An 8,418-nucleotide genomic window follows, 5' to 3' on the forward strand; every position below is an offset into this window, starting at 1 on the left:
TGTCTACCCTAGAGACTGCTGCCAGCGCAGCCATGTCACTGACAAAATCCCTCAAGCAAATTACACAGTGATGTCAGCAGAAACTCAGGCAGCGCATCCACCTGTAGAAAGTTATGTTTTAATAGTATTTCATCACCCTGGGTAGCACGCTAATAGTAGAAACAAAACCTAGAAAACACCTATGGCTGTTGTGAAGACATAAAAAAATACCTCATTTTCCTTCCTCTTCTCCTCTTCCTCTGCCATCCCAACATATACCCCTACCACTGAATCTACTTTGCACTCAGTTCCCCTTTTTTCTATTTTTCCTAACATGGCCATTGGTCAGGCTCAAATTGCCTACTGCAATTGGAGTAAGAGCGAAAAAGGAGCACATATTGCATTATGATATGCAGTTTCAGTTTATTCATACTTAGGGATATAAAATTAGAGAGTGTGCCATTCTTTTCCAAAGTACACCTTCTTGTTTGCTCAGTGGCAACAGGATGGTGTGAAGCTTAAGGGCAGATTAACTCCCACACAGTCACCAGACTCAGCTACCAAGAACAGTATCTTTATGATGCATATAAAGAAACCACAATACCTACTAACGAAATTTGCTTAGATCACTACTTATATCATGCTGCTTTTTTTCTTTTAAGAAAAATGCTTTATGTTTTCACATGAATTAGGAAACTTCAGCTTTTATTCCCTACTGCTTGGTTCATTTTTCATTAGTTCTTCATAATCATTATTCATTAAAACATATTAAAAGTTTGGATCAGACAAAGTAGATTACAATCTTCCTCTCTGAAACCCCCTCCTAGAGCCCCGCTCCAAAGCAGCCAGGATCTTGACAAGCTCCACTTCCCATTGATCGGGGGAACTTGTTCATGACCATGATCCCATCCAGAGAATGGATCTCCTCCATTCTTCTCCCAAGAACTACAATTTTTAAAAGAAAGTCCACATTCCTATTACTTTTCCATGTCAAAACTGAAGTACAGACCTTACAATGTATCTCCCCCTACCTTTAAAATTTTCTCATCATCTCCTATTTGCTTCTCCTCTACAAAAACAACTGTCTGTGAAGCTTCTGCCGTTACTTTGCAGTGCCCTTCTTGCAGCTCCTGGGCTCCCTTCTGCAAAATAAAGAATAAAATACTGTAGTATCTGGAGAGACGCCCTTTATGAGGGCTGTGCTCCTCAAGCGAAATTGTCTGGGGGAGTGGCCTGGCTGTCTCATTGCTTCCTCATCAGCGTCATGCTTGTCTCAGGGGAGCATTTCCTAAGGCGACCGACCAATGAGTAATTTGCAATGTTAGGATGACTTGCTATATTTTTCTCTTTAACAAAATCCCATATGAGATTTGGCTAAGATTTCAGTAAGTTTTGCCAATATAACAGTATGCTTGGAACAAAGCAAGGAAATAAGATTCAATGTGGCTCAGCCTGAAACTTCAGTTTTAAAGGAAAATGATGATTTTTAACTTCTTCCCCAGAAAGTGATTTTTTTATGCTGATGTGCTGTCGTTTTGTTCAGACTCATAAACTGAATTAAAAGTTTTTATTTCTCTTCTGAAATTAGTTCACTGGAAACTTCTTTCAGTTCAATTTATTGATACACTGTTTTTGCCATGCATATCCCCCCCCCCCTCGATAATTTCTGCCATCTGGTATTGCTTATACTACAAAATCCCCTAAATAAACACCTTCAAAATCCTGGAAAAGATCTGTGTTTGTTCACTGGTCATAACTGATTTTATATATATATTCTGTTTGAGATATATGTATATATCCAATAGAAAACGTTAAGAAAACGTTTCTAATGTTAAACGTTAGAAAAAAACTAACATCTCTACACATGGTGATACTTTATTTGACGCTTCATGGAAAAAGAAGAAAATCTAATACTTGATTGGAATCCATTATCAGCTCTGCCTTCCTCCACGTAACTCTGAGTAATGTTAAGTTTAATTTCCAATAAATGGGTCAGTACACACTTGTTTGTACTTAATCACATCATACATACTTTGCACTGCACAACCAGCGTTAATTAGCAAACTCGGACACGTGCACATACTTAGACAAACAGCATACTGAATGTGTATGCATTCCTTGGGCACTGAGCCCACAAACCTGAAGAGCATTCACACACACACACACGCACACACAAATGCAAAAAGGCAGTCATGGAAAATTGATCTGTAATCTCATTGTCTCTGATTTCTTCTCTGAAACTTGGTGATAAAATTCTTTTTATCTCACAAATGTACTGGGAAGAGTAGTTTGCTGATGTTGGTAAAGGGCTTTAAAGATGAGAAACGTTTTGCAATAGTTAACAGTAGTATTAGTGATGGATAAAACTTGGCCTATTCTAGCTTGGGGAAGGAACACAGGAATTAATCTGTGTATATAAGCACATGTAAAAAAAAAAAAAAAAAAAAAAAAAAAAAACATGGTTAAAAATTTACCAAAGGAGACATTTTTTAAACCCAATTAAAAAAAAAAAAAAAAAAAGAAAAGCAACACTGGTTACAATCTTCACAAAGGAGACATTTTTCACCAGTGTATGAGCAAAGCTACAGTCCTGTATGTACCTGCAGCAACTGAAGCCTTATATTTTATTCCTATAACAAGTTTGAACAACCTGAGGAATGTTCATCTAAAACTATATCTTCAATGAGATAAAAATCTAGTAATTAGACAACACAGGCATTTATACAACATCTCTAATTATTTTCAGCTAGATCTGTGCCTGAAGTGCCTAGCTTTAGCAATAGCCCCAGAACACAAAGGCAACCATAACCTCTGGCAGAGACTTGAAAGGGTTTGTACGCAGGCTGCTGCTGCTAGGGGCCTCTCCCTTGTTGGTTCAGGCAACCTGCCACCGTCAGGATGACAAAGCAAAAACTGCTCTGCCCGTCACGTGCTTGCTCTCCATAAAATTCCATCCATTAACGGCAATTACGATAACCCGCAGTCCCGGTGAATCAATACTTTCCAGAAATCAATCAGCAGATACCTTTTTGCAGAGCAAGGCTGCTAAGGAGAACCTGGACCACGGAGCCGCCCTGGATAATCCTCAGAGACATAGCGGTGAGGACGACTCTCTTTGCCTGTAAGCATCAGCGTTACTTCAGCAAGTCTGCAGCAACTCACAGCCATTGCAGGAAAATCCAGCAAGGCTCTTACCCTGCACTATCACCATCTTTGGTTTCTGTTAGTACCAATCTAGAAGGTGGTGGCTGTTAAGTGCTATGTCCCCTATGACCCACCACCAAGTGCTCCTGGACACGGAGTGAACCGACCTAACAAATCACTACTATCAAAAGGGGACAAGCCTACTTTCTTCCACCTCTGTTTTTTTTTCTTCTTCTTCTTGCTGCCTGCATACTTGGCACCAGCTCTGGCAGCCAACAGACCCTTACGTGAGCTAAACCAACTCACTAACCTAGGAGAAAACTAACCCAGGAGAAGACAAGACGTGGAAAGTCTCCCACCAGCCTAACAAGCTCAGCCAGCTCAGAGAAGGATCTGGTGAGCACTGCAGCCAGTGCCAGGCAGAGGCATACCCACACAGAGCAGCAGGGAGGAAGAGAAGGCAGCAACATTTCTCTTGCAGGTAGCAGCAAAATTGCCTGTTGCTTGTTAAACCAACAAAACCCCACCTTTTTAGCATTTACCTGAATCAATTTCTGAAGCAGACCACACTAAGCCTCACTGCCACTTCTTGAGCAGAGAAAAAAAAAATAAATACAGTGAAACAACAACCATGGTATTTTTAATCCATATCCTTCCTTATTGGGAGTGAGCTTCCTCACAAACCAAAGTCCTTCCTGGTACTGAGCTGATTGAACTGAACTTTTGACTGTTGGTTGTGTAACTTCTGGCAGGGGTGAAAAAAGGCACGATTGGTTTTAGAAGGCCTTGACCAGGCGAGAACATGACCAGCCCAATACAACAGCTCAGACCAGCTTCATGAGCAGAACCACTCCAGGATAGGAATCACCTTACTCTGCAAAAGCGTCCACCCAGGGACACAACGGGCTGCTGAGGCAGGACATGGGGACCCACGGAAAGCACCTGCCTTTCAATTACTTGCTATGAGGGTCTGTGAGAGGTGCTTCAAGGCAAAGGTCTTCATTGATTTACCTAGATTTTCTGTGTCACACAGGACATTATCAACAAGAATGAACTTCACATTCTTGACAAACAATGTAATTAAAAAACAGCTGTCTCTGCTCCAGTAGTTCAGAAGATGCCGCTAATTTTGTAATGTTTATGAACAAGCATGTAACTTGCTTTACAGCCTTATCTTCTGGCACCTGAGAAGTACAGGCTATTTCATACGACAATCAACATTTACCTTATACTCAAATAAGCTTTTCAGGTGGAGGAACTTTCAGCTTTTCCTTCTCCTTGATTTGCTCATTTCTGCCCTTTCAACACACGTCACTACCTCCTCCTTTGCATAAACTCAAACATTTGGAAGTGATGGTAACAGAGCCATCTTATCATCCAGATTACGACAAGGGAAAAAAGCCAAGCCTTTAAAATACATGCCTCCAGCCTGGATCATATCACAGATCCATGCTGACAGGCTGCTTTGCAATTAGCTGAACTGACAAAACCGTGAAGGAATGGAAACCTGTGGCAGGATGCAGGGAAGGATGAGAACCTCCTAAACTGCCTTTGGCCCTATAGGAATCACAATGCACCCACACTTCCCCGAAGGCCAGGATCACTGGGTGGAAATTAGAAAATAATACTTAGAAACTGTACTATGGTGTAAGTGGGACCTTCAACCTACCTCACACGCTTTATTTTTTACTGTGACAGAGACACAGTGCAGCCTTGCGACTAATGAAGAGAAGAAACGGAGCTGGCTATTGTAGATATGTCAGGGCTTGCTTAGATAAGGGCTGCATGAGCTGTGCTCCAGTAATCTTGGCCAGGAACCACTGGTACCTTTGACAGATAAACTAGCATGGCCCTGTGGCTATGCTCTGACTTTCCAAGTGCCAATTCAGCACTTGGTTGCCCTGTCAGAGGATGTATAAAGTTAGTTTAGAGGTATATTTGCCTCCCCACCTGAACTCAGCCAAAGTCTGAACCCATAACAAGTCAGTAACATTAAGACAGGCCCAGCCAACATTATTTACACACACTGAATTCAATGCTCACTGACAGGCACTGTTAATCAAGAGTGAACCACTGATGTCCCATGAATTCTACTTCTGCAGACTGGTATATGTTAGCCTTGAATTCTGCTGTCTACACACATGACCAAGATATGAGTTACACCCAATTACAAGTACCCCTCTTGCCTTCTCTCTGAAATTAGCAACTTGTCCTTAACTATGTGTAAAGCACTATGTGCAATCATTGCACAGAAAATTTATAGCTAGAGTAAAATCCTCACTTTGACTAAGTGTCAAATATTAAGAAAACAAAACCCAGAAGGTGAAAAAAAACCCCTACCTCAGAGTATCTTTTGCATATAGTCATTGTTAAGAAATATTAGTTATTTAGCTTAAATAAGTAAGTTTTAAATAGAGCGAATCCCTTAGAGTTGTAAGGTTGTGGGATTTAGTATGCTGTTTACTTAACTTTACTTACTTAGTGAATAGCTAGGTTTGCTGAAGCCTGAGGCCGCAAGCCATAAATTTCCACATAAGTATTATTTTCTTTGTAGTAGCTGGTACAGTGTGCTGTGTTTTGGTTATTTAGTGTGAGAATAATGTATACAACACACTGAAGTTGTGGTTATTGGCTAAGCGTTATGCCTAAGCATTTATCCTAAGTCCAGAATGTTTTATCCTAAGTCTGGGACTTTTGCAGTTTCTCACATTCTGACGTAAAAACAGACTAGAAAATATGAAGGCTTCAAGGCTACAGCCATCAACAACAGGTGCAACTCATCAAGATAAGAACAACTGATGACCTGCCTAGAGACAGAGAAACAATTCAATGAGGTGTTAGAAGACCCCAGACAAAAAATCATAATTGGACCAAAAGTCACATGAACAGTGCATGAGGGGTTGATGAAGAGTCTGTAAGGGTATAATTACCCATTAATTTCTTGTCTCAGGGTCCCTCTCTTGGAGGCACCCAGCTCGAGATGACCCAGCTGCTGTACCATTTAATAATTTTTTTTAAAAAACTTTGATGCCTGAGACTCTGCTATGGGAAACCTAGGGTTCAGACTGGATGGCACTGGCTTCTTTAACACTTATATAAGCAGAAGCTTGCAATAGTTGTATATACTCCTTATGGTTTGTAAATTCAGCCTGCAAGGAAGAAGTTCCATGGTGAGTTGAACAAACAAAAATACTTCACCAATACCACAAAAACATGCATCTTTCCCAGGGCTAAAGACTCTTTTTTTCTCAAAGAATCTCATTGTCTGCATATGCAAGCACTGAGAAAGGAGAAGGTAAAAAAACCTGAGCTATGCCCACAGTCCTTGAGACTCTCTGCTTGCTGTTTGGTGCAGTTCAAGAGAAAAACAAAGAAGTTCTGGGCATTTGAATAGCTCCTTCACCTGCAGAGTGCACAAACATTAACAGATGAGACTGAACAGTGAAATCACTTTCATCCTTTCCTCCCTGGGTCACAGGTCTGTTTTATTATGTGCTGGCTTCCATTCATGCAGTCTTCATGTAGCACAAAGAAAGCACCATATGCATAAGCCCAGAAAATAGGCTTGATGCTCCTCCGGTTCTGCCAGTGATTTGCCTGACATACTGCTGAAACATCCAAAAGGTGTTTACGTGTTTGGAATTATTGTGATAAGAAGCATCCCAACAGAAAGTAGATGTGCAGGTTTCCTTGGCTTTATGCTCTCTCCATGTCCGGCCAAAAAGCCCTTAAAACCATTCACAACAGTTACTCCATTAAGTTATTGCATTTTTTTAGCAATCCCTGACTATTGATATAAATGAGAGCAGATTCAAACCACCTTAACTTGACTAAGAGACTGGTCATGTAATCTGGCTCACTAATGACCTTTTCTACACTCATTTCCCTAAGCCTACCGAATTAATGAACAAATATAAACAGGGTGTTTCATACAAAGTCTGATTCTGACCAGCTCTCAAACTCAAAAACCACCAGGCTTCAAGACTGACAAGTAAAAGAGTAAAGTGTGTTTTCCTAAGAAATAGGAATTTTTTCAAACTATGTTACTTCATCTATTTATTCAGTGTGTTGCTTTGAAGTGCTTTAGTTTTTATTGTATTCTTGTCAATCTGCTTCTCATATGTAAGACTTCTTCCATTTAAATAAAGAATAGCTTGAATGGGATCAACATCATGGCATAATGTGGAAAAAATGAACTCTGCACTTAGTTGAAACAGGGTACACAAACAGAAACTGCGAGGCTCTACTTTGGCACAGATTTAAGTGAGTCCTGGACTGTAGTTTGCAGTGTTACTCCAAAACACCTACCTCCTTCATGAAAACACATTCTTTTTTACCACAACTATGTGAGTATAAAAGGCATTTACAAGCATTTTCGTAAGAAGCAAAACATGTAGATACGAATTTTCTTCTGGGAACTTTTCAACCTAAGTGTTAAGTTCTCTAAGGCAGAGGAGAAAAAAACTCATAATTCTCAGCAAATCAAATGCAGTAAACATATGAAAAAGGCAGAAAATGACAGAAAGCTTCACAGAGTCATTTTCTCAAAAGGCAATACAAACCTACTGAGAACTTTGAATCTAACCTCTACACAGCAGGGGAGAAATTACAAAACCAAAACAAGTCAAAGAAGAAATACTGACAGAGGAATGAAGAATGCAAGATAAATGAAAGACAAACTTTCAAGTGACATTTATCTGACAGCCTAATTCAAAGCTCTCTATAACCAATGGAAAAGCTCCCACACAGACGAAGGCCTTAAGCGACAAAATTCACCCCTGTCAGCTCAATTTTCTAATCAACACCTGCGGACTGACTCAGTAACATCCTCCAATCCACTTTTCACTAAAGATGGCTCAGCACTGTATTTTGAGGGCTGCAATTCACCACCTTTGCATCCCAGAAGAATAAGAACAGCTGCTAGCATGGGGCAAGAAGCTCACCACTAAAATAGCTCCCTCTCAGCCTCTACACAACCAGGCACTCAAGCTCATAACCTGTCACATCATGATAGTCTGCAAAAGGGGTTCTGAAACTGGCCTCTGTTCCTAGTTCCTAGCAAAAGAAGTAATTCTTACTTCCAGGCATTCCTTTTCCCTTTGCTTTTCTAAATATCCGTGCAGCTACCATGAAAGTCCAACCATAATATGAAAAAGTATTTTCTTTACTATTTCAATAGGGAGTTCATTGTATCCCTTGGCTTGTTATGAAAAGCGCTACAGGACATGTTTCTGCCACTCCAACTAGACCCAGGCTTTCTTGCAGGCTTTCCTAGTAGTGCTCTCACCACCAAAG

Source organism: Pterocles gutturalis, unplaced genomic scaffold, assembly GCF_000699245.1.
Source record: "Pterocles gutturalis isolate BGI_N339 unplaced genomic scaffold, ASM69924v1 scaffold25078, whole genome shotgun sequence".
In the NCBI taxonomy this organism is placed as follows: domain Eukaryota; kingdom Metazoa; phylum Chordata; class Aves; order Pterocliformes; family Pteroclidae; genus Pterocles; species Pterocles gutturalis.